Raw genomic sequence first — 24,409 nt, 5'->3', positions numbered from 1 at the left:
TTTGCCTTTTATTTATAATCTCAAAAAAAAATGCCCAGTGTGAAGTTTCATGAGCAAGCCAAGCCCTGTTTGTGAGGAAATACCCTTGTACTGTGTTTATAAGCAGTGATCCAAAGGTCCTCCCCCTACCCTGCTTTGTATCTTTGTCAAAATGTATGTGCTAGGAGAAACTGAAGTCACCACTTGAATGCTTGCTCATGGGACTATGCCGTCCTTTTGCGCTCTCGCTGAAAAGGTGCAAGCGTAGACATGTGGTTAGGTTTCGTATGGAGGAAGACAGGTCTTCGTTATTCTCTGCTCAAAATAGCACGACAAACCAGTTTTCTAGATGGACAGAGATGTTATTCCAGCTGTGTCTGTGGGGGCTATGAAAATGCAGTTTTGCGTCTTAGGATTTCTGTACACACTTTGAAGTTAACTCTGCCACTGGTGTCTCCTTCTGGTCAAGGAGCCAGAGAGAGTCTTTGTTTATCTCTGTACCTATGGGTGATTTCCACTACCTTATATATCTGATGGGCATTCACTAAATAGACATGCAAAATGAAACTGTTTAGGGGCAATGGGTATAAACTGGAGAGGGGCAGATTTAGACTGGACATAAGGGGGAATTTCTTCACCATGAGGGTGGTGAGGCCCTGGCCCAGGCTGCCCAGGGAAGCTGTGGCTGTCCCATCCCTGGAGGTGTTCAAGGTCAGGTTGGATGGGCCTTGGGCAGCCTGAGCCAGTGGGAGGTGTCCCTGCCCATGGCAGGGGGTTGGAACTGGATGATCTTTAAGGTCCCTTCCAACCCAAACTATTCTATGATTCTATGATTCTGTTTAACTGCAAGAGACAGGACTGAAGTGTTACCACTATTACCCAGTGCTATGGGAGAAAGAACTAGCAAAATTTATGGTTTCGAAAGGACCAGTGTATTTTTAAGCTTCTTGTATTCGTACACTTCACAGCCAAGATTAGCAGATTGTTGACAGCTCCGTGATATATTTGCCGTCACCTGTCTGGAGTCCGAAGCAGGTGATAAATTTTTAGTGTGAATGAGCTTGTGTGACATGCAATGACAGATATATTTTTGTTACTACAAGTATGTAGCATGTAGTATGGTTGGAGATTTTGGTGCTATTCTTGGTGTGGCCTTGAGTGATTTGCTTGCTTCCCCTGTACTTCTGTTTCACCATCCAAGAAAAGATGGAGAAAGCGACATATTCCTCATTTGCTGTGGTGGCTCATTCTTTTTCTGGGATGTTGGAGCCTGACACAGGCTCATATCATTTTCACTAAGTTCGGCACAGACTGTCTGCTGGCAGGAATCAGTAAGCTCTGCAGAGAATCCAACGTTTCCAGTTGCTGTTACTGAATTTCATGTATTTTGGGTTTAAGTCACATGAATTTAGATTAAAAAACATGGAGTGTTTTTGGAAGGATATTACTGTGTTCTGGGAAGATTCCCCTCCCAGATTACAGATTCAATATGAGAGAAGGGACCTTGCGAATCAATTTTGTCCTCATGTGACTGAACACCTGGAGGAACTGAATTTACAGATTTTGGCATGAGGATAAAACTGTGGAGCTAGATGCTGGAAAATTCTGTTCAAATGAAGAAGAAAAAAAGAAATGCTAGTTTATTGAATTTCCTCATTTTATAGTTTCTGGTGTCTAAATTTATCTCAACAAAGTGAAATTTCTCTTCTCTGGGTCTTTTAAAAGGTCTCACGTATATCAGCATTAATAGGATGAAGCTGGTATTTTGCTGCTTGAGAAAAGTCTGTGTCAGGTGAATGGGCTGTGCTTGCAGTGCGACGAGGAAGAGAAAGAATGTGGTGTTACAGCCCTAATTGGAGGCTTCTGTTTGCTGGAGAAGCTGGAGCTGGCTACGGACTGTGCTGGAGACATCACCTGGGCAGATCAATGAGGGAAACGGTGGCACAAACAGCGTTTGAAACCACTGCAGTGTGTAGATGAGAACCAGGAGGTCTGTTTAGGTCTAGAAATTGTCTATCACTTGTAACAGCAACTTTATCAACTTGAAGAGCGGGAAGTTTGAAAAGCAAGTAATTATTTTATTCCCTGGAATAGGAACATTGCATTTTCTCAGTGAAGACCATTCAGGAATGCATGCACACTAACTGCTGCAGATCTTCACCTGGAGGGTAAAAGCAGCAGGGTCCGAGTTGGGTAATACACGTCTGTTTGATGTGAGTACGGGGAGGAAGCAAACAGAAAAGAAATTCTCTGAGAAGGCTACTGAGTCTGCCAGGGAGGAGAATGAACAGAAGTGCAACACTGCAGCACAAAGGCATTTGAAAGCAATTCTACTTGTGTGTGCAGCATGGGGTCTGTGGGAAGCAAGGAAGCTGTCCCTTCCCTTCAGGCACACAGTGAAGCGGGGACCTGGGCCCGCTCCTGAGGGTACGTGCAGCATATGTGTGGCAAATGGACTCGTGCAGTGCCCCATTATCTTCTGCTGTCTGCTTTCCGTGGCTGGCATGCCATGGGGGAACTTGGAAAAGGTTCATTTTGGTGGAAAAACAGTGCTCTGTAAGGGGATTTTACAGTTCATGCATCCGTGGACTCCCCAGATCAGGCCTGATTAATGGGTTTGGCCAGGAAATCGAAGGGAGTAGCCAGTTTGGGAAGGGACACTGCTGTCTGTGTGGTGTGAGTCTCCCCGAGAGCTCGGAGCATCTGTGCCCTCCGAACTGCCAAGGAGGGAACAGCAGTAATCCTTAAGAAGTGGATAAGAAGTGATGGAGACACAGTGGGTGTATGTGTAAAAGAGCAAAGTCCCCGCCTCTACTGGATTGTGTATTCATACTGTTATGGAGAAAGATTCGAACTGTACCTAGAATGGATCTTTCTGAATTTGAGAGCATTTTAACGGTAGAACACAGCAAACAAAAATGTGCATATGAAATGCATAATTTAAACCTCGTGTCATATGGGTTTAGATTTCCTAGGCACGTTTTCTGAGGCTTAAAACCCTGAATGCTTCCAGAGAGCAAGAGATTTGGGGCCCAAAGTCCATAATGTTATAGGGCCTGTGTCATTATTACGCACCTTGGGGTGAAGGGTACAAGAACTCACAGGTTAATATTCTTTCTTTTAAGTGTTAGGTATGTAAAGCAAAGATGTTTGAAATGAAGGAAGTATCCATGTCTGTACACCCAGTTTACTTTGAAACAGCTTAGTTGTTTATTATTTTGCCTTTGCGTTGCAAAAGTGGAGTTTGGAGAGTGATGTTGGGAAACTCAGAAGAGGACAGAGAGCAGAATTAGCTTGAAAATGCAAGTCTTGTTGGTGGAGACTGAGAAGCATCAAGACACAGGGAAAGCCGTTCTTTCCACATCAGGAGATTTTTTAGTTTTGTGCTGGCAAATCAAGATTTAAGCCTGGGCGAAAACCTTGAGGGTGTGTCTGTTCAGCAGCACCTTGAAAGCTGGCACATGTGGAGTAGGCATTCTGTCTGTGTTGCATGGAGAAGGCAAATGGTAGGAGATGAAGCACCTCTCATTCGTGTTTGTTTCTGCCTCCACAGCAGTTCTCTGCTGCCTATTTTGCTCTCAGCTACCCACACATACTCCTCCAACAAGGGTAGAAACACTCTTCGAAGTGCCTCCAGAACTCTGATGTGCTTAGACATCAAAAATGGAAGGTGTATCTCTCTTTCTACAGAGTCGTGGTGATCACTTGCCTTAGGGGGGAGAGCATATGCACAGCAAATGGACACTTACATAACCCTATTAGCTTATACTCTGTGATTTCAACTGTTGGTTTGCCACAGGGAGTTGGAGAAGAAGAATTAGGTAATATAAATAGAAAGATGACATCCTCAAAAAGAGCGCCATTCATCACATATTGCTGGCTGGCCTCATGGTTCAGAGCCGATAAGCAAATTTGGCCTGAATCCTGTTGCAGCATTTTACAGTGACACCAGCATAGCAGAAGAATTGGCAATATCAGCAGAGGTGGACGCTGTGGATGTGATTCCTGCCATCCGCTGCCCGCAGCTCTGACTGCGGGAGCTTGCCTCTCAGTGGCAGAAACCTAAGGCCAAATTAATTGTGGTTAATTTTCATTACGGACGATTCCCTTTGAAGTGACTCTCAAGATGAATTTGTCCCGTGCATGCTTTAAATGACAAGTTGCTCGCAAGTGCTTCTGCTAATGCATCCTCCAGGTTTATTTCAAATAGCCTTTTTCTTTCTTTCAGCGATTGGTTCCTGGTAGAATGGCAGACACTTGGCATTAATTCCCCACAGGGCTTCGATGCCATATTTTTAGGCTTTTGAGTGGCATTGTGGAAAACATGAAAGCATTATGGTAATGTTCAGGGCCAATTCTTGTTTTCTTTATTCAGATACCGATTAGGAAAAAAATCTGTGGTGCTTAATCATGAAAAATCCTACTAAGAACTTATCTAAGGGAGGGTTTGAGTAGGGACCTCAAGGTTTGGCCTATAGTGCATGATGGATTTTAAAAACAGCTAGGTAGTGATTAGGAAGAAGAATGTAACTATAAATGATTGAAGTGCTGAAATGAAAAAAGAGGTAATAGTATTGTCCATTCAACACCACAAGGAGCTGTTGCATATTATTATATTTAAAGAAAAGGAAAGTACAATAAATGCACTTTTAAGCCAATTCCTCCCACTGCTCTTTTCATTTGTTTGTGAGTATTCTGCGGGACCAACTGAAGGCTTTGTCTGCTCTAGCTGGAGCCACTTGGCTGCCTAATAGGAGTGCAGAAAGTATGGCACAGCATCTTTTCTTATTTATTGATTTATTTATTGATTTATTTATTGATTTATTTATTGATTTATTTACTTACTTATTTACTTACTTACTTATAAAAAAGGAGTTTTTACAGAAAGCTGTGCTTTGACCCATGCTTTAAGAAAAGCCACCACTACTTCACTCCTTGCGGTCTTCTGAAAGCTCATGTGATGAGAAACGCTTCTCACCATGAACAAACTGCCAAATACACTTGAAATGGAAAATTTCTGATTGAAATGGGCACCTTGGAGCTTTCAGCTGCTGGCGACCGTATGGCAAAACAATTTCAACGTTTGCAATCTCTTTGCTGAAGGTGCTTATCTAACAGTCAGGACAACTTTAAATATTTATTTGAAACTGGTTGGTTTTAAGTATTGAAGGGCGATACTTTTCCCCCCTCTTTGTCTAATTAAACCAGGGTGAAGGCAGCCAGGGATCCTGTTTACCCATATCAGGAATGCCGAAGGTAGGTCATTTCAGGGCCTTCTCTGCAGAGAAGGATCGTTTGAAAGCTGTATCTTGAAGACCTTTCTAAGCAAATGTGAGGATTTCAGTGCATCAGAGGAAACCTTCAGACTTTTTTCCGTTCACGGGCAGAGACTGAGAGCAGGAAACTGTGTTACATGGCAGACATCAAGCCTCAAGGCTGAGGCACTGGCTAACAGCTTAAATTTGAATTGAATCTATTTTCGTTGTCATCTTTCCAGATTTTCATCTAAGGTAGAGACTGACCTCCATCTATGCTACCTCCTTTCACCCTCAAGCTCTGTGGCTGGGTAGTTTGTACTCAAGGGACTTTTTGGTTGGAAAGGGTGGTGTTTTGTCCCTTATTTGGTCTCTAGCTCCTCTTCTACAGCTTGTTCATGAGTCTCCAGCAAAGTTTTTTTTGAGTCCACAACTTTTATATCTCAAATGCAGGACTTTTGAGAAAAAATTTTATGCAGCCATTGGGCTGGCGGCAGCCAGTTGCCATGTCTTGGGCTGATGGCAACTGGGAGGAGAGGGTTTATCCATCTCTGTTTCCCAGACAGTCCCACATGTAGATGGAGGGGCTCTTTGGTGCAGAAAGTCCTCTGCCAACTAGCAAATGTAATTTTGAAAGTTATCCTTACAAGTCCTTCTGACAACTGTTCCTATTAGGAACTCAATCAGTACAGCATTGTGAATTCAGTCAAGTTTTCCCTTGACATGCTATGAATGTATTAAGTGATGAAATGGCAGTCAATCAAAGCAAATTTGCACTTATTCCAGAAAGAAATCTGAATATGTAACTGTACGGTGATTGGGTGAGCAAGGATTTTCACAGTCCTTTTGCTGCATAATGAAAGACCTGAATAGTTGGGTGGATTCCCATCTAGTGTAGTGGTAATCCTGCCATAGCCAAATTGTTTCTCATCTCTGACTATTTTTGTCGAAGTTTGAAACACAGTATTTCTGTCTGGTTGGTTTTGGTTTGCAGTTGACTGATTTAATCTAATAAGGAAAGCTGGGGAGGGACTCTTTATCAAAGAATGCAGTGATGGGATGAGGGGTAACGGTTTTAGGCTGAAAGATGTTACATTTAGATTAGCTATTAGGAAGATATTTTTACTGTGAGGGTGATGAGGCATAGATTCTCCAGTGAAGTCGTGGATACCCCATCCCTAGAGGCCAAGTTGGATGAGGCTTTGAGTGACCTGCTCCAGTGGAAGGAGTCTCTGCCTATGATAAGGGGGTTTGAACTGATCTTTAAGGTCCAAACCTTCTAAGGGTCCTGACTCCCCTATTTCCGTGTACTCTTTGCAGAATTCTCTTCCTGAGCTGTCAAAGGTGATCAGGGATGAAAAGGGGGCTTTCCAGCAAATCCCTTATTATTTAAGCAAACCGTCTTGTGTCTCGAGTCACCTTGAAGAAAGTAGGCTTTTGAGTAAACAAAAGGGAAAATCTGCTTAGTACAATTTTGGTTTTGATTAAAACCAGAACTTCTAGCAGGCTCTGATGCTAATCTGTCTGATGTAGAAATGGGGGCCTTTTAAGAAGCTTGCAACCCCAAATTTCTGCAAATGTAGTCACTCTTTGAAGAATCCTTACTAGAGATTGGAAATCTGGAAATAGTGGGGCTGTTGGGAAGCTTGTCTGGCTCAGGAAGAAAGAACTGAGATGTAGGGTTTGTATTTGGGTCAGCTGTGGCAGGCGGATGTCGCGGCCGAGCTTGTGCTGCTTTCTCTGCTGTGCGCCACGGTCGCAGGGTGGGCACAGAGCTGAAATGCTGTCTCTCTTCAACCCTCTTCAAGTCCTTTTGTGGCAGGGAGATGACAAACCCACTATGGTGTCCATGCGCTGAGGTCTTCTGGCTGCTGAGCCATCAATAATGCATGCCGTCGTTTCCCAGACCAAGCTTTTCTGTTCTTTGTTTTTTGCAACACGTTCGCATTCATTGCTGCCACTTCGGCGTAGTGTCACCGCTGGGTGAGCCTTCCACAACACATCGCTTTGCTCAGCGGCACTCAACATTGGTGTTGGAAAGCACCTTGAAGGCTTTGAGGTCTCCTCCTCGCCGTGATGCATGCCTGCCTATCTTGAGAGTTTTCCACAGTTTTGTTCGTGCCAAAGAAAACTTCCTCAGAAGAAAGAATCTTAGGATTTGACTTTATAACCTACATGCAGCTGCCTGTGCTACATAAATGCAAGGTGGTTTATCTGAGCTCCTTCTTGGGACTCTCTTCTTCCTTGTTTGCCCTCCCTCTCCACAGTGTATGATACATTTGGAGCTCTCTGATGCCATTTCCATAGTGTTGTGATTCATTGATAATTATACTGCTCTAAATATATTGTTCGTTTAATTTTCATAAAATTATCCTGCTTTAAAACCTGCTTCTCAGCTTTTATTTCATTCAAGTTTCTATTGGTCTGCTGAAAAAAAATAATCCTATGCACTTTTATAGTCTTAAAGCATCTGCTTCATTATCCATTATATTTCAATACTTATTTATTCCAAGCAAGGAATATAAATGTTCAAACATTCTGCAGAAAGCTAAATGAACTGCCAGCAGTAAATAGCATTTTTGATCGATTTAATATTTTTTTCCTTCTCTGCAAATCAATTGTAAATATGTTTCCATTTTTACAACTTTGGTTGCTATTTGAAATTATTCTGCCAAGAGATTACTTGGATTGTTTCATAGTAGGTGGGCTTGTAGGATTTTGTCTGATCAGCCGTAAGCTTAGTGGTATTTTTCTTTAAGTGTCACTCTTCTGTTCATTTAAGGTGCTTTAGCTGGCAGCACAGGCTCTCCTGATGTGTTGGCTTGCACCAAATATAGATCAGATTTTAGCTGATGTGTAGGAGTCAAGTAAGTATTAATGTTTTTACTCTTTTATTCCTAACTTTGATAAAATTCCAGCCCTTTGTCCTTGGGGTTCTTTTAAGATCCAAATTCTTAGTCTGCACTCAGATTACAATTATTTTTTTCCCCAGTATTTTCTGGCTATTCTTAATGGGTACGACCTGCTGCGTCCATTTATTAGCTTATTCTTTAGAAAAACTCTTTAATGTAGCACTCTCAGAAGCATGTACAATATCCAAAAACCTGAAAATTCTTCTGATAAGAATTTTCCTTCAAATTTCTTTACCCCATAGAGCAGAGCTGGCTTGTGCATAATTCTCAAGGTCAGCAAAATTTTCAGGTGGGATATTTAATGAAGTGAAACCTAAAATCAGTGGTCATCTGCTGAGACAGCATCTTCCTAGAAATGTAAGATTTGAACTTGCTGGTACTTTGTGACTGACATCTTTGTCTTGGGGAATTCAAGAAGTCCTATCATACTTTCTCCCCTTATGCAATGCTTTACCTGGCTACGTAAAAGTAATCTTACATCAAGTGTCATGTTCAGCGTAAATCGAGAATGTGGAGGAGGCTGCACTTTTAAACCAGTGGCAGGAAATCACATTAAATTCAGTGTAATTACATTGTTCTAGAAATGTGATTATGTATTTCAGCTACCAGCCTGCCGCTAAATTACTTCAGATCAGTCTCAATCTGTGGAATGGAATCTGCCTGATTTAGATGTAAAAGATGTAATAAATATGAAGAAGTGCATTTTGCATTTATATTTTTATATTCCCTGTTTATTACATTCTCCAGACCTGTCCTTTCCCGATGCATATACCTCACCTGCATGCGGAGAAATTGAACCCTACCTTCCCTCGATATCATGATTTAATCTTTGCAACACCACGTGAATGACATTAGCTACTTAATTTAACATAAAACTTCAGAGATATCTTAACTGCAGGAATGTTCTGTAAAGAAAGGGTTTCCCATTGTGAAATAAGATAAAATGTTCCCAGGAGTAAGTACGACCCGGATTGTAATGGTACTGCGGAGGCTTCACAATTCTAAAAAGCAGAAAAGAGGGATAATATTGGTATTTCTGATAGATGAGTTTTAGACTATAGCTTGAAGGCCCACTTTTGGAAGCCTGCTGCTATGATGGCAGGCAGAGTGTTATACCTGAAAATAGTTGTGCCTGAGGTTAATTGAGGATGATAACTTGACAGCGAAGATTCAAGTCAGGAAGGCAACACCACCAGGAAAGAATGGAGCACTTTCTCACTGCCACTTAAAATCAAAGCAAGTCATCCATGTATTTAGTGATTTCTTGAATAGTGCCTTTGTAATTTGAGCTCTTCATCAGCAAATCAGAAAATTTATAGCCTAACTATCAGATTAGAAAGCAATCTCGGCCCAGTAACATACTAGCTTCATTTTTAATATCCACAAGCTATTGATGTTAGTAAATGAGAATGAGGTTTTGTATCAGCAATTACTTGCACAGAAGATATTGTCTCTTTAATGCCTTGGTACTTGACTCTAGGATAAGGTCAGATATAGTGACAGTAATTGCTGGAGGAAATAATTACAACCACTATCACACAGGCATCGACGAACACCACCTTTGCAGCAGACTGATAGGAAAGCTGAGATTAACTTGTTAGTATTGCAATTGGAAAGCTGTGATTTATAGGTGCAAAACTGTGTCTACAAAAATACAAGGCGGGTTTATTTGCTTTTCCTTCTTCACCCCTTGTTTTTTTCTGTAGGAACAAACAGTCAGTCATCGGAGCAGGCTGTGTTTCTCAGTCCTTTACTCCCAACAGCATCTCCTGCGTACAGAGCACTAGGAGAATACATGACTCTTCGAGGATGGAGAGTTTGATTTATGAATAGATCTTCTCCAACTGTCTCTTTAACTTAAGTACAAGATAACTTTAAGCTTTCCTCCCCACCTCCTTTCCATACTAAGTCTCAGTGAGTGGGACTTCCCCTTACATTTAATGAGTCTTTGAATATCTAAGCAGTGCAATCAAAAGGACCACGGAAATAAAGGTTTCGTAGCTGTAGAAGCTGCTCAGATGTGCCGTGAAGATGTAATAGGGAGGAGCATAATTAATCTTTCTGTCATTTTCAAGATGCGTTAAGATCAGACCAGGTCATTTTCTCTGAAGAGCTGGGGAGGAGCTGGGGGGGAAAGAGGGCTTGTCTCCAGGAATTAATCTCCTGGTCTTCAGGATTAGCCTCCTGAAATATGTCTGAAATTGAGTGGTACTGCTGAACGGGGAATGTTTATTCCATCTCAGTGCATTTTTTAAATAATTTCAAATATAATTAAGCTCCCCTCCCACTCCAAATTTTTTCCAAGCATTGATGGGCACATGATGGGTGATATTCTTTAATATGTTTTTATTCTTCACTGTTTTATCACTCTTTTCATGGACTGGGAGGTACACTTTCTATTAGTGTCAACAAGAAGGCTGGGCTGATGAGGCTGTGTACAAGGTCTTCTCTAGCCCGCTATCAAGCCTGGAGAGGAGACTTGTCTTGCCTGTCCCCATATCCCCAGCTGCAGAGGAAATCTGCTCCTCTGGATGCTCTGGAAGAAGAAAACTCCTGAGGGAGACTTCTTCCTTCCAGGTGCTAGGAAGAAGAGCCACAAAGATACTTGTTTCACTTGTCCCCTTGAAGCAGGAGAGGATCATCTGCTGTTTTCCTGCTCAAGCAAAACTACTTATAATTAATTTAGCCCTGGGTTATTGGTCCTTTGCTGTATTAGATCAAGAAAGTATATGTGTGAGTGTTTCTCGCAGTTAGGAAAACCACGCTTACACCATCCTCGTTTCAGTCACAGCCATTTTTTGACCAGCCCCAGATTCATGAGGAGATGTTAAGCATCCTTAACACATGAAGATGATTCTGTCCCCAGATGCCAAGCTGTGAGACCATTGCGTGGCACCGCGGAGCCGAGAACACAGCATGCTGCCCCTTGTTAAAATGACTTAACAGCTGATTTCCTTTATTGAAGGTTTGGAATCCCCCCTAAGCACAGCAGATTCCCTTGCTGAATTAGATAGTCTTTCTGTGGTTACAGCCCTTCTATCAGAACAATTTCAGTATTCTCATCCTCTAAACAAGGTTCATTAATTGCAAATTCATGACTAACAGGGTTAGGAACTAGTTAGAATTGAAAATGCAGAACAGGAATGGGAAGTGCTTAATGCTCAGTGGGATGCAGTATCTCACTGTGAGTGTTTTTCACTGAAAACCACTGAATGCTTTATAATGGATTGTAGCTGGTTTTATAGGAAGTTGATTCAGTGCCCCTCAACTTCCCTGGTGGGAAAGCCTGTTTTTAGAGTGTTTATTATTGCAGACACAGTATATGATTTGAAATGGCGAAAGTTTAAGCGACTTTTTAGTAGCTAGCACCTAGGCATGTGTAGTTTCCACGAAACATGAAATGTTTCCTCTCAGCCCTTTTTGTTCATGACCTTTTGCAAAGACAATTTTTCATCTAGTTTCTGAGGATGTGTAGGAGCTTGAATCATAAAGGTTGGTCAAGAAAACAGAGGCTAACTGAAATAAAAACTGTGAGAGTGGCTTATTTCTATCCTCAAAGGTGCGGTGTGATGTCCCTTGCTATTTGTCTTACTGAAATTCCCCGAGGGCAGTGCTAGGCGCTGGAGCTTGCTGTACTACTGCTTGTAAGAATCAGCTCCTGCTGAAGGACCTCTTTTCCAGTCCTCCACCCTGACCTGCCAGCTCATGAACGAGTGAATGAATGTTGTCTGCCTCCAAACTGTTGAAGTAGCTTATTTAGCAAGGATACTGGGACTGAACTGTGATGGAGGATCTGCCATCCTACAGGTGGAATGCCAGTAGTGCTGGTAAAAGCAGAAGAGAGCAGTTCTGGTGGCAAACAGACCCTATGCAATGATAAAGGAAAAATGCTAAAAGGTTAAAGCAAGGTTTAGTACTGCTCTTAGGAAGGAAAGGAAAAGCTACAGAGGGAATGATCCTATCAACTCTACTGATCTAGGAAGTGAATTGACTGCCTGTACTGCTACACTCTTCTGCACGTATAGACCGAATGGGAGCACCTACCTGGACCGCTTGGATCTGTTGCCTCCCATTTTTAGTTATGGCCTTCCTATCCTGTTATTTCCCCAACATTTTTTTTACATGCATAGTGCCAGGACCTAGGTCTTTGTTAGTGATTAACGATCTGGAAATGGATTTGTGCCCTGCAATCTTTAAAATTAAAAGACAAAAGCGTAGTTGGCAACTGCCTTTCCCCCTGTTTTATTGCTGTGCTGAACCTATCTGCCCGTGTGCTACTTCATGTTTGAATCCATCTCGAAGCAGACTGCTGTCTGACTGGTCTTCAGCTCTGCAAACACTAGAGTTTAATTTAAAAATTGCTGCAAGGATTAAAGAATCCTTCCCCAATCCTACTGGCCCAGAGTGAGTAATTTCTTTTGACAGGCAAGTAAAATGCCATTAGTTTCTTGCATTACCATCAATCACTGTTGTAAATGGCAAGCAATTTTTGTGCGGTGGCTGGTAAATTTTCCTGACAGCTTTGCAAGGCTGGATAAGCTTTCTAAGCTGCGGCAGCACTGTGAGCAACACTTTGGAGGGCTGAATCCTCCTGACCTCTTTGCCCATTTCAGGCTCTGGGGCTGCTGGGGTCTGTCTGTCAGGCACCAGCTTGCAGAACGGTATTTTGGCCAGATCTGCAGAGCAGAAGCCAGTAATTGGAGCTTCAGGGCGTTTAGAGGGGAAGAACTGTCTCCCTGTCTTCACAGTTGGAAATATTGCATGCAAATCCAGCGAGTCAGTGCTTCAGCACCATCAATTTGTTGGGCTTTTCTGGATGTTATTGCAGAAGGTTTTGGACCCAGCCAGCCTCTGCCGTGCGACCTTTGTGGGATGTGCTCTGAGGAGACACAAAGCTCGGGACCTGCAAAATCTTCACCCAGTCTACCGATACCCAAAGGGGGAGTCAAAGAGTCGTTGGTGAAAGCTCCATCTACCTGCAGAGTCTTCAAGGAACTCCTGAGAAGCAGCACTTGAAGAAACCAGACTAGGGCTGTCAAAGATAAAAGCCGGTTGGGACAGTGGCCGTGGCGCTGATTTGGGCTATCTGAACCAGAGTGGAGTGGTTTTATCATGAAGTGCTTCTAGGAGAAACTTGGAAAGTTGTTGTCTGAAACTAGAGAACAAATCATATAGTAAAGAAAGCAGAATGGGAAAAAGACAGGGGGAAAAGAAATCTTTGATGTTTTATCCCAGCTGGAGGGCTGGTTCTCATCAGAATTCGCACATTATTAGCCTGCTTGGTGGTCATTGGTGCCTGGAGTACAAACCACATAATCATAATGCTCACTAAAGTTTTCACTAGTGGCAGAAAAATGCTTTTTTTCTGTAATATATGGTGCCACCTTTTCAAGAAAAGTACTGGTCTGAGCTATACTGGAAATTGAATTCTATCTTGTGGAAAGGGAGATTATTTCCTGAGCTTTCCTTATTCACCGTCCTAGCACATATTGCTCAAGGTAAAGGTGCGCTCCAAGATGATTGATTGGCAAGCGCAAGAGGACCGCTGTTCCATGTGACAGGGATATAAAGAACGATATTTTTATTTTTTGACAGTGAAGGGGAAATGGCATTACTAGCAATATTCCGCGATGTACTCTGCAGTCCCAGTTAGCTCTGCATATTTTATGGCATCCATTTTCTTTCTTCGATTAAACAACATAAAACCTCATAAAATAATCCAATAAAAACAACAACTACAAGTTCAGGCAAAGTTCTTGTGGCCTTTTTAATTCTGGAAGGATTTTCATTGCTGTGCTTTTTCCCCTCTCTGCTCTTAACTCCATCCCTTGTGCTCAGGTCAGTGTCTCCTTGTCACAGTCTAGGTGGAGCTCCTATTAACAGTCCTTTCTATGCTGCTTTTTTTTGTGCAGCATGGAAGAGTGCGTGATAGATCCCTTAAAGACCATTTCATAGAATCATAGAATAGTTTGGGTTGGAAGAGACCGTAAAGATCATCCAGTTCCAACCCCCTGCCATGGGCAGAGACATCTCCCACAAGATCAGGCTGCCCTTTCATGCTGTTAAGCAATTGTTGAGTGTGCCAAGAGTTGGGACTGGTTTCAGAAGTTTTAGAGGTTTCAAAAATCTGCTCTTTTTAATGTTTTTTTGGTTTTGTTTGTTTGTTTGTTTATTTTTCTTACCGGTGCAGTTTTAAGCAACCTTTTAGATGACTGTTACTGAATGTCCTCTTGCTTTTAACCTCATCTGCTAAGTGGAGGAGACATGTCAACATGTTGGCCATCAACCTCACTGCTGGTCTCCTCCCTTGAACCTTTTAAACCATCGGAAGAGGTTCACTAGCTGTCTGAAAGTCAAGGTGTGGCCTCATTGGTGGAATGTCTCTGGTATGTACTACTTTGGACTGGACTATACACGCTGCTTCAAGACTAGGCACAGATTGGCTTCCACTGACCTGTTTTGGGAATGTGCCAGTCAGGGAATTTGCAGTCACAACCTGCCCTGAGTGAGGGTTTGTGCCACAAGCAGTCTGACAAATGCAACAAAGCCCAGGGTTGGCTGCAGTACTCATCAGCAACCCAGGAAAGTTGTTCTTATCCTAAGTCATATGTATTGATAGCTGGTAAACGATAATTAATTCTATTAGTCTGAATTGTATTTAATAAACTTTTTCTTTATGGAAAATGCATGAGTCTCCCATGTAGAGAGAAAATTAAGCCAGAATGAAGGACTATTTTAAATGTTGTAAACCCCATCTGTTGTTGACCAAGATGATGCTATGGAGCTCATTATCCAGTTTTGCAGGGAGAGGGATGGAAAGTTTTTACTTCATTGTTGTTTATATGTTTCCAGAAACCGTGACCTTCAGATATTTTTACTACTAGAGGTAGAAAAATGACCACTTTATAAAAATTCTTTGTCTCTCGGGAGGCCTGAACTCTATTCAGGCTGCAAACATTTCTGCAGTGTTGATTTCTGAAAGGAGCCCTTCAATAAAAGGAAACCTGTAAGTATCTTTGTCTTTCCAGGAGGAAACCTCTGACTTACTTTGATTTTTTCATTATAGTTTTCAAAGCTGTGTTTCTGCATGATTGCAAGAATTCAAAGTTCAAATACTTCGCACACCTTCAGACTTGGTAATGTGTTTTCTCCTGTACTCCTAGGCTTTAAAGAAGAGTTTCATCTTTTATAGCGTTGCATTGGTTTCAAGGTAAAGGATATAGTCTGAGTATTTTAGATCTTTCAGAGAAAGGTTGAAGAGACTGTGAGGGCTTTGATTTTTGTTCTGTAGATATGTGTTACAGAAAACCACTCCAGCATTTTACCTTTCCTCTCTACAGAGAAGGTACACCATGAATTGTTGTGTTGGAGAAAAGAGAGCACATACTTCAATTCTTGGAGATGTCTAAGGGCGTGTGACAGCAGGCACTCTTGAGCTCTGAATAATGATCAACACATCAGGAGGTGCAAGCTGGTTGTGCATCCTAATGAGAAAGGGATGTTATGAGTTGTTTGGTAGCATGAGGATCATTTAGACTTGGAAAACGACCTGCTGCCTCCTTTTGATCAATAGTAATAACGGTTAGTTCATGTTTATTGGATACTTTGAAAGTGTAAAGTGTCAAGTGAGTTTTAGGAATCATGTATTTATTCACAGATTATGGGCAATATTTCCTGCCCTTCAGGCAGACAAAGGGCAGAGGACCTGATCTGGTTTCCCATGCTGGTGTAGTGGGAATCGCTGGAGCTGTGCTAGCGGCATGCCAGGGCGGGCAGCCCAAACATCAGAACTGTTCTGCTGGTGTGAAGAGTTTATGGGAATTTAAGAGCTTTCAACACAATCTAGAGCCACATTTGCTTATACTATAATTAAAGAAATCTGTATGTCAAAGTCACGACAATGTTTTCAGGTTGACTCAAATAAATGTTGGCTTTTAATTTTATTAAGAAAATGCCAGTTGCTACAGAACCCTTTGACCTGCAGCTTTAAGCACCTACTTGGAAATTGCCAAAATATATTGAAATGCGGTATTTGTACAGGTTTTAAGTATACAAAAGCACAGTGTCTTCATAGAAATGTTTTTTTTTTTCTTTTCTCCTTGATTCAATTTCTAAGCAAAGATGAGTAAACATCCTCATTCCCATTTTGAAGTTGCCCCGACACTTAAACGGTTAATAAAATATCTTGAGTTCATAGAATTGGACCGGATGCCTCCTGCCCCAGTGCCTGGCAATCCTTTTTCTCCCAGAGGGACAAAATTCCACTGTTGACATATTTCAAAGGAAACAGTCTTCACTGTGGGAGATAGTGTTTTCATCTCGTACTACATAAAGACTTCAGAACCTCTCAGGTTTCCATGGCAGTGTTGGAAACCCAGATAAACAGGTCTGGTTTGTGACAGGAATAAATAAGAATAAAAACTAATAGCTTTAATTTCAAGCCAATTAGGATGTCTTTCTGTTCTTTTTCTAAACTCCATTTACTTACCTGAGTGAGAGAGAGAGCAGATTAAAAAATGGAATTTCTGCTGAAATATTAAGGTGAAACCTTAAGATGTCTTATCTGCTTTAAAAAAAAATGACAAAAAAATGGGAATTCTCTATTGGATATGGAGATATAACATGATGTTAGACTGCTTTGAAGATGTTTGCATACTCTTTGCTGATTTTATGAGCGTAGTCTTCTATTTCGAAAATGTTTCTGAGACCAAATTTTCTTCTGAAAAAATTCAGAAGGGGTGACCCCTCTTCTTCTGACCTTGCTTCACATATGGGAAATGTAACTTTTCAATATTAAACAGTCACTATAAAATTTATCAATCTCTAGTGGACCACCTGAAGATCAGCTTGGACATTCTTAGGAAAAATGAGGGGTTCTTGAGAAAATCTGCTGCACTTTTTTAGGGCAGTCATACATACAATTTGATGAAAAGGAGGAGGGAGGATTTTTGATGAAATGCTCACCACGTCATCATCTCCTACTTTTTATCTTGCCTTATTTTGATCATGCTTCTGTAAAAGCTTCCTCAAAATCATAAGCCATCATACTCAAGGGTAGGTTGTGTTAATTTGTCTTCCCTAATAGTTAATTCATCACATGGAAAGTACTTTACTGTCAGAATCCAAATTAAAATCCTGTTTACTCTTTTCATTATTCAAAATCCAATATGCTAGTGAGCTTGATGCTTAGCACATTTTGAGACGTTTGATGTGCTGAAAAAATCAGGTTGAAAGCTTCACCTTTTGGGGTAGAAGAGTGGCAGTTTTCTCATTCTAAATCTTTAGCATTGATCCCCCGCCATGATTTCAAAGGGGTTTCTGTTCTCTGAGTTTCTGGGTTTTTTCATATTAGCCACCGTGTCTATTGAGCAGCTTTATTCCTGCCTTACTTCGCGCTGGTCACTGTACCCATTTTTGTCTGATTTGTCCTACCCATTGCATTGACTTTCTTCCTTCAGCGAGCGTTGGGTGGGGATATTCTGATATACAACAGTAATAACTGATTTTATAGAAGCTGCATCCCCAAATGCTTGGCAGGGTTAAATAGACAGCTAGAAAGGATTGTGTAAAAATAACAGCTGCAGAGAGAAGTTGAGATACACAGAAGGAAGAAGCACGTTTCATGATACAGTGTAAAGGGGAGAAAGAGCTCAAGTTACGAGATGCAGAGCCCGGGCAGGCAGGACATAGCAGACCCATGTCTCATTATGAAAACAAATTTGGGCCAATTATGCATTGTACTTGCAATGAAAGGGCAGTCACTGGAGTGATTGAATCTTAAATAAAATTCCAGTTGACTGCAGGTTACTGCCTCTCTAAGTATTGAGCTGCCTTTGTCCCCCAGCACAAACGTGCTCTTTTTTTCATCCTATCATGAGTTCTCACCTTGTTTCACTGGTTACCATGGGGCTTGTACCAGGGCTATGTTGAGTTTTTTACCTGCTGGTACTGTTTCTCAACCCCTTTTTCTTGGGGTTTCTGTTTCTTTGGGGTTTCTGTTTCTTTGATGCATCACAGTTGTCCTCTGTTCCACATTGCCCTCTGCCTGCCATTTACCTGCATCTCTCCACAGGGATTTGCAGGCTGCTTGTTTTACTTTACAGTAAAGCAACATATTATTTTTACTTCTAAACTTGTGACCTTTTGAGAAGGCTAAGATCTTTGTGTATTTTGCATGCTTGGAACGATAGCTTTACTTATAGTGACAATATGGAATCATGGAAACAAACACAGCTGGCCTGGTGTTGCTCTTTTAAGAAGAACTTGATGGGGAAGTAATTTGAACACGAACCTATGGCAAGTCTTTTAAAATGTAAAAGAACAAAGAATTTAAGTTCTTGGAAAAATACTTTAGAAAAGAAACACTTGTTTGGCTTGTGAAGATTTAGGATCTGATTCCCTGAGTCACTGTAAATGTGACTTCCATAAGAGGTGAGAGTGTGCGGGATGATCACCTGCTGGGTGGGGCACTCCCATTTCACACAAATGGCAAGCCCACAGCAGCAGAGGGTGTATCTGCACGCAGGCTGGTCTCGCCTGGCTGTTGCAGGACATGTGGTCTGTTATTGGTGGGTCTACAGTAGGAGCAGGAGAGCTGGGTGGGTTTACGGTGAAGACAACAAAATATTCCAAGACATAATATCTGGTTCTGCCATGTGTTTTCTGTGTGACTTTGCACCATCTCATTTTCCTCACATTTTTGGATTATACGTACAGAATCTTGGCCAGGAAGCTTAGGAAGACACAAGAGAAAGGGATGGCGCCTCTCTTGGAGGGAGGTCTGGTCCCACCTCAACCCTCCATCTGCTATAACAATGCTTCCCAGTGGTTTAACTTTCATTACGCCGATGAACCCCTGACTGTCTGTGCCTCCCTCCCAAATGCCATGGAATATACTTGGATGTGGCAGCTATGAATCACATACCCTTTTTGCCTCATATCTTCCAGCAACTCCACTTGCATCCTCCCTCCATGCAGGGATGCTTCTATTCCCTCCTATCGAGAAACCCTGCCTACCTCACCCACACCCCCGAAGTCCCCAGATGTTATGTCTGATTTCAGTGATTATTTTAATTTATAGTGCTTGGCTTAATGTATCTTAAAACACATGTATTTTAACTAGAAACTCCCCAGGGGCCTCATTCAGAACTAATTGCTTGCTGTTTGTGTAATTCTTCAAATATGTAAAATGTTCTGTGAGGGCTCGGAATTACTCAGCTCTGCTCTGGGTTGGTCTTAAAGATGGGTAGGGGTGTCTGGCTGAAGGGTAAGCTTGGGAATCAGGATGTATCAGCCCTCATTCTGACTCTGCAGAGACAGTATAATTTTAGGCAAGTTAACTAAACTGGCCTACAGCTTGGATTTCGTGTAGAGGAAGGATAATGATTTTATTTTTAATTGGGCTAAAAATGCTTGTTGAAGAGCTGAATACAGAAATGGCTGGAAATTACAATTGAATTTTAGTATCAAAACTGTTATTATTGGTATGTCATTGAGAGTGAATTTAGCTCAGATCATGTTTTCCCCCATAGTGGGGCAGGGGGGAAGATAAGAGGATTTCGAAAATAGCTCTGAAAAAGTCTCTTTTCTCGTCATTTTAAGCATTTTCCATCTGCTGTGAGCACATTCTTGTTTTATTTCCTAAGTATCTTTTCCTTCTGTTTCTATTTTAAAGTTCCTTTTGCCAAGATTTTACTTCCCAATTGCTGCTGCTGGGAGTGTAGCTGGGGGTGCATTGCAAGCAAGCATTTACCTTTCAGATTTTGCGCTTAATTGACTGGGAGGCATTTGAAGTCCCTGCACCACTTCCGTTAAGTGCTCCACTGTTTAAATCCCTCTTGCAGCCCTTAAGTTACTTTCCAGCCCCTGTGATTACTTGTACCTTCTTTCCTTCTGCTGTAATAACTGAGAGAAGAGGTTTAAAGCAGCTCTGTGATGGGGTCGCATACATTTAGGGCTGGGATTGCATTTTAGAACAGTTTCTGGTTGTTCCAAGTTGGCAGACTGGGGATGCTTCTGCTTGTCCGCTCCATTCAATCTATCACGTTTCCATCTTTATATTCCACAGTAAATGGAAGACACACTGTTCCGGGAAAAAAACACTGCCAGGGATACCGAATGTATTCTGCAGTCCAAATTGAAAGCAGCTTCCTCTATGCTGCTTTTATAGCTGGAGAAGAGGGCTAAACCCACTGGAGAAGCAGTTGCTTCATTGATTCCCTGTTCTGGACAGCTTAGGCACATCTTCCACCCCACTTGGCTACCTCCTTTTATGGGAAAAGTGTCTTGAAAGGCAGTGTTTGAAGGTGTCACATTTGTGTTGGACCTGATGGATCTCCTGTACCCCTAAAGAATCATAGAATCATCAGGTTGGAAAAGACCTCTTGGATCATTGAGTCCAACCATTCCTATCTGCCACTAAACCACATCCCTGAGCACCTCATCTACCCACCTTCTAAATACCTCTGGGGATGGTGACTCCACCACCTCCCTGGGCAGCCTCTGCCAGAGCCCCTTGACCCTTTCTGTGAAAAACTTTTTCTTGATATCCAGTCTGACCCTCCCCTGGCACAGCTTGAGGCCATTCCCCCTTGTCCTGTCCCTGTCACTTGGGAGCTCCCTCCTCTCCACAACCTCCTTTCAGGTAGTTGTAGAGAGCAATAAGGTCTCCCCTCAGCCTCCTCTTCTCCAGGCTAAACAACCCCAGCTCTCTCAGCCACTCCTCGTAAGATTTGTTCTCCAGCCCCTCACCAGCTTCGTTCCTCTACTCTGGACACACTCCAGAGCCTCAACATCCTTCTTGTGGTGAGGGGCCCAGAACTGAACATGGGATTTGAGGTGTGGTCTCACCAGTGCCGAGTCCGGGGGCAGAATCGCCTCCCTGGACCCACTGGCCCCGCAATTTCTGATACAAACCAAGATGCCATTGGCCTTCTTGGCCACAGTGATCATCTTGTTTGTGATGCAGGCTGTGGGTGTGGGCTATAATGTGGGGGTCCAATTGAAAGCTAATTTCTGGTGAGCTCATTCACTGTTCCTCTGTCTCATTTACATCTCTGTTAGTTGCCTTATTGAAATGCCACAGAAGTTGTAATGATTTAAAGATAGGCAAACACTTTCTCACAGTACAGTTTTTGGTCTGAAAATTCTGCCTTTCAGAAAGCAAGCATTTCATGGAAGTGAAATGTCAGTTTTGCCAAGCTTCCAGTTGGCTCTCATGTGCTGGTTTTTTTTTTTTTTCTTTCCCCTTTCTTTAATTTCACAATGATTTTACTAAAAAAAGAATGAAGCCATCTTAGTGGTAAGAATTACTTCAAGCCCAGAGATGACAGATTTTTTTGTCTGGTGGTAAATTTAAGGGATGTCAGATTTTTCTCATGCAATTCAGTTTTTCCTTACAGCTCCACTGGAATTTGAAGAGCAACTCTTCCCAGTATTTTACAAGTGGGGAAGGGAGGTATAAGAAAACTAAATGATCCACTCAGGCTTATAATTGAAGCCTTGCACATAGCAGGGCAATAAACGCAGCACCTGGGCTCACACTAGCCATTCACCATCCTTTCTCCAGTTAATGTCAGCTCTGGTAGGAGTTTCTTATTCTTTTTCAAAGCCTTAGTCCCCAAATCTTAGAACATTTTTTTGTGCCTGAGTTTGGGGGCAGATTTAAAGATATGAATCACTTATCTGAAGAATAGTAGGCTCAAATCTCCCATATGTAGGCTGCTTTAATTTGAATTTCTTGACTTTTCCTAAGTGAGAAGCTGAATTCAGTTTCTTCTTCTTTCAACCTTCCTGGCTCTACTGATATCCAAAAATGCAAAATGACATCTTGTCTCAGCCCACCAGAGCAGATGCATTGCAGGGGATTAGACTGGAAATTTTCTTCAAATGCAGCATTCTGAGACATTTTTGGAAAACGTAGCTGGGAAGCAGAGTATGTGATGTTCACTTGATGCTAACCGAGCAAGACAGTAGATACGCAGCAAGCGAAAGCTGTAAGCACAGTCAACAAGACAGCATTGCCAAGACCAGAAGGCCTCCCGTTAAGGGACAGTGCCCTGAAGGAGAAACCAAGTGGTGAGCCAACAGGTCAGGCATTGGGAGAGTCTCATCTGCTGTCCAGACAGGCAAATGGCATTCAGACTCAAGAGAAGAAACAGCAAAGTTCCCTGGCAGAGGGAGGGAGACACGACTGAGGGGATCATAGAATCATAGAAACACCACATTGGAAAAGACCTCTTGGATCATCGAGTCCAACCATTCCTATCTGCCACTAAACCACATCCCTGAGCACCTCATCTACCCATCTTTTAAACACCTCCAGGGATGGTGACTGCACCATCTCCCCGGGCAGACTCTGCCAGGGCCCGATGGCCCTTTCTGTGAAAAGTTTTTTCCTGATATCCAGTCTGACCCTCCCCTGGCGCAGCTTGAGGCCATTCCCCTTGTCCTGTCCTCTGTCACTTGGGAGAAGAGCCCAGCTCCCTCCTCTCTACACCCTCCTTTCAGGTAGTTGTAGAGAGCAATAAGTGCCGAGTCCAGGGGCAGAATCACCTCCCTGGACCTGCTGGCCACGCCGTTTCTGATACAAGCCAAGATGCTGTTGGCCTTCTTGGCCTTCTGGGCCACTGCTGGCTTGTGTTTGGTGGGTTGTAAAGTCGGACGGCACAAGAGAGAAGCCAGCATTTTGGGGTGCAGTGTGGCTGGAGAGATTGGAACAACCAGGCATGTAAATTGATGTGGATATTTGAGGTTCTGGCATTCTTACTCCTGTGCTGTGTGGGGACCACTGCTCTCCAGCAGTAGAGAGGAGCAGCAGCTTCAGCTTCCACGAAGGAGGGAGCTGCATGGGGGTCTTACGTGGCTAAAGCCTGCTCAGGCGTGGCAAGGAATTTTGCCTTGTTGCTTTTCACTGGGGTAAACCGCAGTGAGAGATTTGGATCAGAGTAGAAGAAAGTAAATGCTGCAGAGCGAAGATATACGTAGTGCAAAAGCTGTGTAGGAGGACATAACAAGCTTCTGACAGATGGAAAAAGGTTGGTGAATCCTGAAATCATGGATGAAATCCAGCTGTCCTGCGCTTCCCTCCCATCTCCTGCCCTTCAAGTAACCTTTTATTAACCAGGGCTTTGACTTGGGTGGGAGATGTGTTAGAGGTTTCCAGAGATGTTGTCAAGAAAAAACATGGGAAATTGAGGGGGTGTTATGTAGGGAAATTTGTTATAGATTTTGGCCGTAATGATTTTTTTTTTAAGAGTGGTTGACTAAATCTAACAAAAAAAAAAAAGTGGAATGCATTGCTGAAGGCTTAATTCTCTATCTCATGTAAATGACAAACCAGTCTGAAATGAATCCATGTAGGTATCTTGCAGGAATCGTTTGGTCCAATGTAATTACTACAGAATAAATCAGTGGTCCTCTGAAAAAAGAAGACATGATAGGAAAGGGGCACATAATCTTTGAGGCATATTGTTTGGAGGTGTGACTGTCTGTGGAGAAACATGGAGACAATTAGAGAGGTATCAAGCAAAATTCTCTCCTTACAGAAAACATTTTCATTCATGCTAGGCATGAATTTGGCCCATTAAATCAATAAAGCCTTACAGGCAAAATAAGGATATCATAAAAGCAGGATGAATTAATTCCTTCTCAGAGAAAAAAACCATTGAGTCTTGAAGTTGCTTTGATCCAAACCCATCAACTCAGCTAGTACTTAAAAGAAATTCTTCATAGCGTAATGTGAGCAGCAACTGGCCATGAGGCATTGGGGCAAATCCATCACAATTCACTGTTAAGTAATGCTTCAAGTCTCAGCAGTGCTGTTTCATTCCACCATACAATTGAGAGGTCCCTCTTGGCTTTGCTTTTAATTAATTAAGTCGCAGTAGTGGCAAATGTGGTGCTGCAGCAGTTGCTTTCTGCCTAATTGTTCTCCAGGCATATTTGCAGCAGCCCTGTTGAAACCCCAGGCTCGTTTCAGGAGTCAAGCTGCACAAATAAAGTCCCTGCTATTAAAAGCAGGTTTTTTTCCCTAGTCCTTGGCAATCTGTTCCTAACGCTGAGCCCCACTGGAGCACATAATTTTTTTTAGCAATTTTTTTTTTTTTAAATCCAAAAGTGTTGACATTTACTAACTACTGAACTGCTTTCAAACTCTATCCATGCTTAGGAAACCAAGGTTTTCCATGCCAGCGTGATGTTATTTTCAGTATCAAGAGTTTGACATGCCCAGTTTGATAGATCCCAGTACAATGGCATAACTAT

At 42.3% G+C, this 24,409-nt stretch overlaps 1 protein-coding gene across 1 annotated transcript in view; it reads left to right on the top strand.

The window, feature by feature from the left end:
- The window catches only part of TMEM132B (transmembrane protein 132B), a 260,407-nt gene that overhangs the window by 86,893 nt on the left and 149,105 nt on the right, over nt 1-24,409 (top strand). The gene's annotated exons all lie outside the window — the stretch shown is intronic.

This window comes from Cuculus canorus, chromosome 17 (assembly GCF_017976375.1).
Source record: "Cuculus canorus isolate bCucCan1 chromosome 17, bCucCan1.pri, whole genome shotgun sequence".
NCBI lineage: Eukaryota > Metazoa > Chordata > Aves > Cuculiformes > Cuculidae > Cuculus > Cuculus canorus.
The sequence above is the reverse complement of the archived record's forward strand: the minus strand, read 5'-3'. Positions and strand labels throughout refer to the sequence as shown.